This window comes from Lycium ferocissimum, chromosome 9 (genome assembly GCF_029784015.1).
Source record: "Lycium ferocissimum isolate CSIRO_LF1 chromosome 9, AGI_CSIRO_Lferr_CH_V1, whole genome shotgun sequence".
Classification (NCBI taxonomy): Eukaryota; Viridiplantae; Streptophyta; class Magnoliopsida; order Solanales; family Solanaceae; genus Lycium; species Lycium ferocissimum.
The window spans coordinates 24,872,890-24,880,450 of NC_081350.1; the positions used below are offsets into that span (position 1 = coordinate 24,872,890).

Here is a 7,561-nt window from a genome sequence, read left to right on the forward strand (position 1 = left end):
TACTTCACAAAAATGCGATTTGTCAGTCGCATTGGAAAGAAGACTCGTTGAACTTCAATTTACATAGGTTATGGATTCCGTAACTCCTCATATTATAGGAGATATGCCTCTTTGAAGTTGGACCAAAAATCCTGTCCAAAATTCTGTCAAGTTTTTCCAAATTTTCAACGAACCTAATTTCTTTGATTCGCTTGATCCCGAAACCTTTAAATACTTGTCTAACACTTATTAAAAGTCTTCCTTAACCTTATAGGGGTATCATAGCCTCTCTGGACTCACGTTAGTTTGCTTATAACGACGCGAAAATTCACGAGGTGTAACAAAGTACTTCTTCAATCTTAACTAGGGGTTTTAGGTTTGAACTCTGGGTATGAAATCACATTTATCAAAGACTCCGTTTAAAGTGAGATTTATGAATAAGGACTAAACGGGTCTCAAAGCCTCGAACATCAAGTGAGAAAATGCATAAAAAAATTAAGTGTCAAAATTGTTGGGCCCATGCAACCTCAGCTAGTATCTATGTAGCTGTGATATTCTTAGAAGCTTCCAAGCATAGATAGAGTATATTTTTAGTTATTTTGTTACTCTACCAACCAATAGAAAGTAGACAGAATGTATAGGATTTAACATTTATTTTTTAATTCTTTCACTCATGTACTTGTATAAATTACACTAGGGGTGTACATGGGCCGGGTTAGTTCAGATTTTTTAAACACCAAACCAAACCAATTGCATCGGGTTTTTAAATTTATACACCAAACCAAACCAATAAAATTCGGGTTTTTCAACCTCGGGTTTTCTCGGATTATTCGGTTTTCTCGGGATATTCAATTTTCTCGGGGTTTTCGGGTTTTTTCTCAGAATAGTCTTGATACAAAATATATACACTTTTACTTCAAATATTTCATTAGTCCTAGTAAGATACAACTATATAATGAAGGTATTTCTTAAGAAAATAACACAAAATGTGAGAAGAGTGATGACATTGTATTAAAATATTCAACAAAAGATAATAAAATAGGTTAAAATAAATATTGCTAATTAATAAGCCATAAAGAAAATGACCATAATCTAAAAATACTAAGTCATGCTAAAATAAGTATGGCTAATAAGTATTAATTACATGACAAAGAAAAAAAACTTAAGGTTATGTATTTTCACTCTCCAAACCAATTATGCAAAACTAAAGAATAGATATCCAACATTATTGTCATTTCTAGTGGTAAATTGAATTTTTTTTGTTAGCATTACTATTGAGTTGGTTGTGGTTTAGACTTTATTTGAGATACTAACATCCATAGGATATAAAACTTATGGACATTCAAAATTCTAAGTTCAAGCTTGAATAATATGATAATAGATAAAAACAAAAACTAAGAAAAAATTTAAGAAATATTTATAAATTACATTACAATTAAATATTTTATGTATAAAATATTTTAAAAATTGAATACATGTAATAATGATTAGTTTTGTTCGTTTTGACTTTTTTTTGGCTAAAACCAAGCCAAAACAATTATGGTCGGTTTTTTTTTTTTTCAATACCAAACCAAGTCAAACCAAACCACTAGTCGAATTTTTTTCTCGATTTATCGATTTGGTGCGGTTTGTCGGTTTACTTTGTACACCCCTAAATTACACCGTCTTTGTACAAAGGAATACACAGAAAATTTTCGGTATACATTTCTTCACTTTGTTTCATTGGTCTTTTTCTTCCAAACAACTTCTCGCCATATGTTATATTTAGTTCCTCCATTGAATAAAGATTGATTTCTAGGTGGAGGCATTCATGGCTTCATGCTTAAAGACTATTCGAAGGCCTTGTTGTATAAGAATTAATCCTGCTTCAATGATTTATAGCTACAGAAGTTAGACAACTGATATTTTATATAAAATTATTACTAACATGTTGAATTAAATTTCACAAAATAATATTTTAACTAATATGATGACGTAGGTTGCTTGGTTACAAATTTTTACGGATTATTTAAGTATAAAAGTTCCATAATTGGAGGAAAATGAAATAACAGGGAACGCGAATGGAGTTCTCACACAATTAGCTTTAGTTGTTACAAGCTAAGATAATTAATATCCAGTTGAAAGAAGTTCAAGTAAGCCATACAACTACCGTTAATTTTCTTTCAGAAAAGTGTTTGGTATTACTAAGCTATCAACAAATACCTAATTCATATTAATGAGACTTCATTAATGTCTTTACTGAAACGCTATTCATGAACTTTTCAGCCTTTAAAGTGCATGCATTACATATTTAATTTTTTTTTATTGCTCTCTTTATTTATAACCTTCAACCTTGTCCTCGGAAAAGGTCAGTTTAAACCAAATATCGTTATGCTATCAAAAACAAAAAGGTAAGCACATATTTTTTATTCTCCATTTATTTAATTATTTGTTTGATCTGCCTTATTTTTTCATTTAAAAATTGCTATGTGGCTTTTAAAGAATTAAAAAAAAATATATAAAATATCAACAAATTGTTCATCATCGTCATGTTAACCAATTTGTAAATTTCCACCAAAATCACTCAAAAACTTCAAATTATCCCAAATTTCAGGTATGAACTCCTCAAGACATTCCCAATCTTTTAAAATAACACCCATTCGAAAACGAGCCCGCTTACAAAGATCCGAAATTTTGAACTTGAGCTTCAAGCTCCTAATGGCTTTTTTTTTTTTTTTTTACCTTCAAACTGTCCATATTTCATTGCTATTGGAGAAGAGTTATATATGATGATGGAGGACTAGGCCTTGCCTTTTTGGACACTTGTACAATTTGGGCAAAATCATGCACATCAGTGCCATCCTAAGACAACTTAAGGAGGGTCAAAACAAATCATGCTCGGTTTCTTCTTCTTGACTCTAAAAACAGGAAATTGCCATCTATCCATGTTAAGGAGGCCCTTGATTTGTCCTGGCAAAGAGTTTGAGTGTGTAAAAACTCTTGTTACCTCAGAAGTATGACTCATAGAAGCAAGTTTATCGGCCACTTTGTTGGCTTCTCTATAACAATGTTTAATATTTACTTCATGACTAAGGGCTAACCTCCTAATTTCTTCTACTGTTTCTTTGATCCTCCATGGTGCAGTCCACTCGCCTATGATGCAATTACGGAGGAGCAGAGAATCAGTTTCAGCAATAATGAGGTTATGTCCATTGTCGATACACAATCTGAGGCCAAACAGGAATGCATCTGCCTCTGCAGTGTTGCTGGTACCTTTTCCTAGTGGAAGAATAAATGCCATGATGCATTTACCCATAGACTCCCTAACCACTCCACCCCCTCCACTAGTTTCTCCAACACAAGAATCATCAGAGTTCATTTTGACAAATAGAATGGGGGGTTTGAGCCATTTGACTGGGATGATAGTACTGTCCACGAACTTTGCTTCCATGAGTTTGAGTAAACTGGTCCAGCATTCAGGAATTTCAAGCCTTGGGAAGGTTTTCTTGTTAACTGACTAATGTTGAAAAAGATAAGGGATATAGATCTTCTGGTAGAGGGTTTTTCATATGTCTTCATATTTTGAATTACACCTTGATCTCCAAAGTTCCCACATAATGATTGGTGGAAGGATCTTCAAAATGTAAACAGCAACTGGATTGTTGGTTGAACAGTTTCAGCATCTTTGAAGTAGATTTCTGAGATTTGCATTTCTGATGAAGATTCCCATTCTTCCAGCAAAGAAATTCCAAATGAGTAAAAAGAAGGAACTTGAGCCTTCAGCCTAAGCTCCAGATTAGATGGGACAAAGACACTTGCTGACAACAAGTATTCTTCATTAATCCATGTGTCTTGTATCTGTTTCTTTTTGTTCTCGTTCATAATTGTTTCTCTTGTTAATTGTTTTAACTAAAACATGGAAATGCCTTGTTTCTCCTTACAAATATTGATTCTTGCTTCTCCTATTTCTGGTTTTCTTGCTAGAGGTGTTCTCCGTTAATTTTTTGTGTTGTATTTTTATTTATCACTATTGATCAAGCACTTTTTGAACAATTTATTACCACCATATATGGAGGTTTCATATATAATCTAAATGCAAAACAATATAAGCAACAACCAATGAAAATAAATTTTGCAGGATGACAAACTTTTGGTCAGCTTTGCTGGTAATGTCAACAATGTTGACAACTATTATGGCAGTAGAAGTACTGAAAGTCAACATCATGATACTTCACAATGCAAATGCTAAAGGAGCTGGTAAAATACTTAAGACTGTACAATACATTATTAACAGAAACAAAATTGCATGAAGACTTGGAACAATTGAATTTCTATCCATAGACTAGTGCTTGTTATGTACTGGTCATAGGCTAGATGTTGGTGTTAATCTGAGTAGATTTGGTTCTTAAGAGTTGTTCTACTGACTGAGGCTGTCCAACTCAGTTTTTTTTTTTTTTTTTTTTTTTTTTTTTTTTTTTTAACCTGCACAAAAACGTTACTTGGTTAATAAAAGCCTTTTTATTGCAAAAAAAAAAAAAAAAAAATTGCATGAAGACATGTTTACCAAGTATTTTATTTGTTTATGAGTTATCAATAGTATGTATTGATGGGAGTCCACCTGCATATCATCTGGATATGGGATATGGTAGCGGACTTCGCAGCTGCATCATCGCCATTGATGTTTGTTACATTTAATTCTTCTCTTCTTATTTATTTTCTTATCACAACTATGTCAGATCGCTAAAACCTTTTATTCTGCATTGCTTAACTCTTTTGAGAAAAATATATATTTTAGGGTGGTGGTTGGTGTGATAGCGTCTCGAGTTGCCAATATCGTTCAAAAGAAGACTTAGGTTCTTCCATGCAGATGCAATTGCAGCCACAAGCTATGTTTTCAGGCATTCTTCATAAAAATCGCACAACTAATCCAGGTGAAGCTCATATTTCAATTAATTATTACAATTGCTTTTTTTCGTGTAACATTAATTTAGTGGCTACTAATTGTAAACATATGAGTTGGTAGATTTTTACAATTGGAATAGAGTAAGGGTTAGATACAGTGATGGATCTTCTTTCACCAGTGATGGTGAAGATGTTGACCCTGTAAGTAGTCCTACTTCCCTCGTATTGGAAAATTAAATTAAATGGTATTTGTTCTACTTTGCATAAAACTTTACTGATTTGAAATGCTAATCTACAATATATTAGGATACCAAACTTTATTATAGAGGGGCAAGAATCTTCAAAGCCATTATGGATGATTTATTACAGAAAGGATGCAAAATGCTGAAAATGTAAGATTCCACTGATTTCACTATCTAACCCCATATATATACAGTACAAGTCACACAGGAGTACTTTATTATTATGTACTAGTAGTACTTTAATTTACAAGTTTTTTTTTTACTTCAAATGTTCAGGCAATTCTATCCGGAACTTCAGCAGGGGGATTGGCAACAATGTTGAACTGCGATAAGTTCAAATCGCTCCTTCCAGAGAATGCCAGAGTTAAGTGCATGGCAGATGCCAGCTTCTTCATCAACGCGTGAGTTCTTCTTGCTTTGCATTAAGCAAAATCTGTTCAAGAAATTACATGATATTCGATCGTATTATTGATTTATGTATATGCTACTGGAACTCAAGTGTTTTGTGATTTATGCAGGAAAACTGTCTCGGGTACTTCACATATTCAAAAGATGTATAAGAGAGTTGTCAATTTACATGTGCGTCCCATCATCTTCTTTTTTTTAGTTATAGGTGTATATACTTAACAAGTAGATGCAAGTTAGATTCTAAAATTGCTCTAGTATAGTAGTAGTATTTTGTTTCCTCTCGTTTAAGGGTTCGGGTAAGAATTTGGCTCCATTTTGCTCGTCAGTGATGGAACCAAGTCTGGTAAAGGTTACAAGTTTTTTGATGCAAAAACTATATAAATATTGCCCTCTAACACTCTAGTTTTCCTTGATAATGGCGCAGTGCTTTTTCCCTCAGAATGTCGTTCCATATGTTCAGACTCCACTGTTTATAATCAATTCAGCTTATGACTCATGGCAGGTCAAGAATGCAAATTCCAGTTTCTTTCTTCATAAGAATTTTATTTGTTTGTTCTTTAGTTTATTTAAAATTCATTTTTTTCTTTCTGATGATTTAAAACACTAACTCCAGGGTAGTAACACTTTGGTTCGTAAATACCTCGATCATCAACATGTTTGGGACGATTGCAAGAATCAAGCAAGTGCACATCTAGCGAACTTAAAATTATTAAAGGTTGGATTGGTTAATACATACCTCCAATCACATATGAGTATGATATTAATGACTCTTTTTCTCCTCTAATTCTTTTGTTTCATTTTGTTTTGCTTTTTATTTTACTTTCTTATTAAAGGTTTTGGCTCAGAGCTCTTGAAGACATTCTTGGGACTAACCCCTTCTTTTATGAGGGGTTATTTCATAACCTCTTGTTATTCCCATGGTCAAATTCAACGGACGAGTTATTGGCTCAGTCCTAAGTCTCCACGATTACTTAATAAGGTAATTTTCTTTTGTTTTATCCATATAAAGTTTGATCAGGACATGTAATTTCTTATTGGACTTTCATCACGTGCCTATCATTCTATATGTTGATGAGTTAGTAACAGATTTTTTGTTTGATTCATCTTTATTTAGACAATTGGTGAAGCTGTTGGGGATTGGTTCTTCGACAAAAGAGGGTTCCAATCTATAGACCCATACCCTTGTGCTAGAGATTGCAAGCGTTAAGTTATTGAACTTCATGTAAAACTGATCTAACATTTAGTGAATGAAAAAAAAATCTGTTTAATTTCCAATTCTCTTTTCTTTTGCTGACAATGACGTGCTTGAGAAGAATATCTAACCATATTTGATGGCGAAATTGATTTTGTTATTGATGGCTCTCTTTATAATCGATCTTTGAAAGGAAATAAAAAGTTAAGAAGTAGAAAAATAGTTCATAAACTAAGCAAATAAAAGGTATATCAATTTAAAAGAAAAAAAGGTGAATATCAATTTTGCTTACCCGTCCTTCTAATATTTCCAAATATGATTTGTTTAAATCTGAAAATTTTGAAACAAGGTTGTATTGATATATAAATAGATAATACTCAAATAGTAATGTTTCAATTTCATGGGTAGACAAAGTTTAATTTCGACTGAACTTTTCACTGTCAACTAATATATTCTCATATTAATTAATTAATGAGACTTCATTAATGCCTCTACTGGAACGATTGAGACAAAATTAAAGAGAAATCGGTCGATAAATCTAAACTTATGAGCTTTTTCATCCTTTAAAATCATTGAAATATTTGTTTATCCATGATCGACGTTATAAATCTAAATTAATACCATTAAGTGCTCTCTACAACCTTGTCTTGGGAAAGGTAAAACATTGTTGTGCTATCAAAAGAAAGGGGTAGGCAAGAACTTTTTATTCTCCTTGTATTTATTTATTTATTTGCTGTTGTGTGCCTCTTTGCTTCTTAATACTTGTGCTTCTGTATATTTAGAACAATCTCCATTCTTTATACTTGAAACTTGTAGGTTGCAAAGAAATTGCAGGGCGCAATTTCACAAAAATAGATGC

At 32.5% G+C, this 7,561-nt stretch overlaps 1 long non-coding RNA gene and 1 pseudogene across 1 annotated transcript; both read left to right on the top strand.

The window, feature by feature from the left end:
• The first annotated feature begins 2,625 nt into the window (after positions 1-2,625).
• LOC132069338 (uncharacterized) lies at positions 2,626-3,651 on the top strand. The gene is made up of 2 exons (XR_009417751.1): positions 2,626-2,946; positions 3,134-3,651. It is a non-coding gene; the product is annotated as an uncharacterized LOC132069338 (long non-coding RNA).
• A 446-nt stretch (positions 3,652-4,097) lies between these two features.
• On the top strand, positions 4,098-6,717 carry LOC132031705 (pectin acetylesterase 8-like; annotated as a pseudogene).
• Positions 6,718-7,561: the final 844 nt, after the last annotated feature.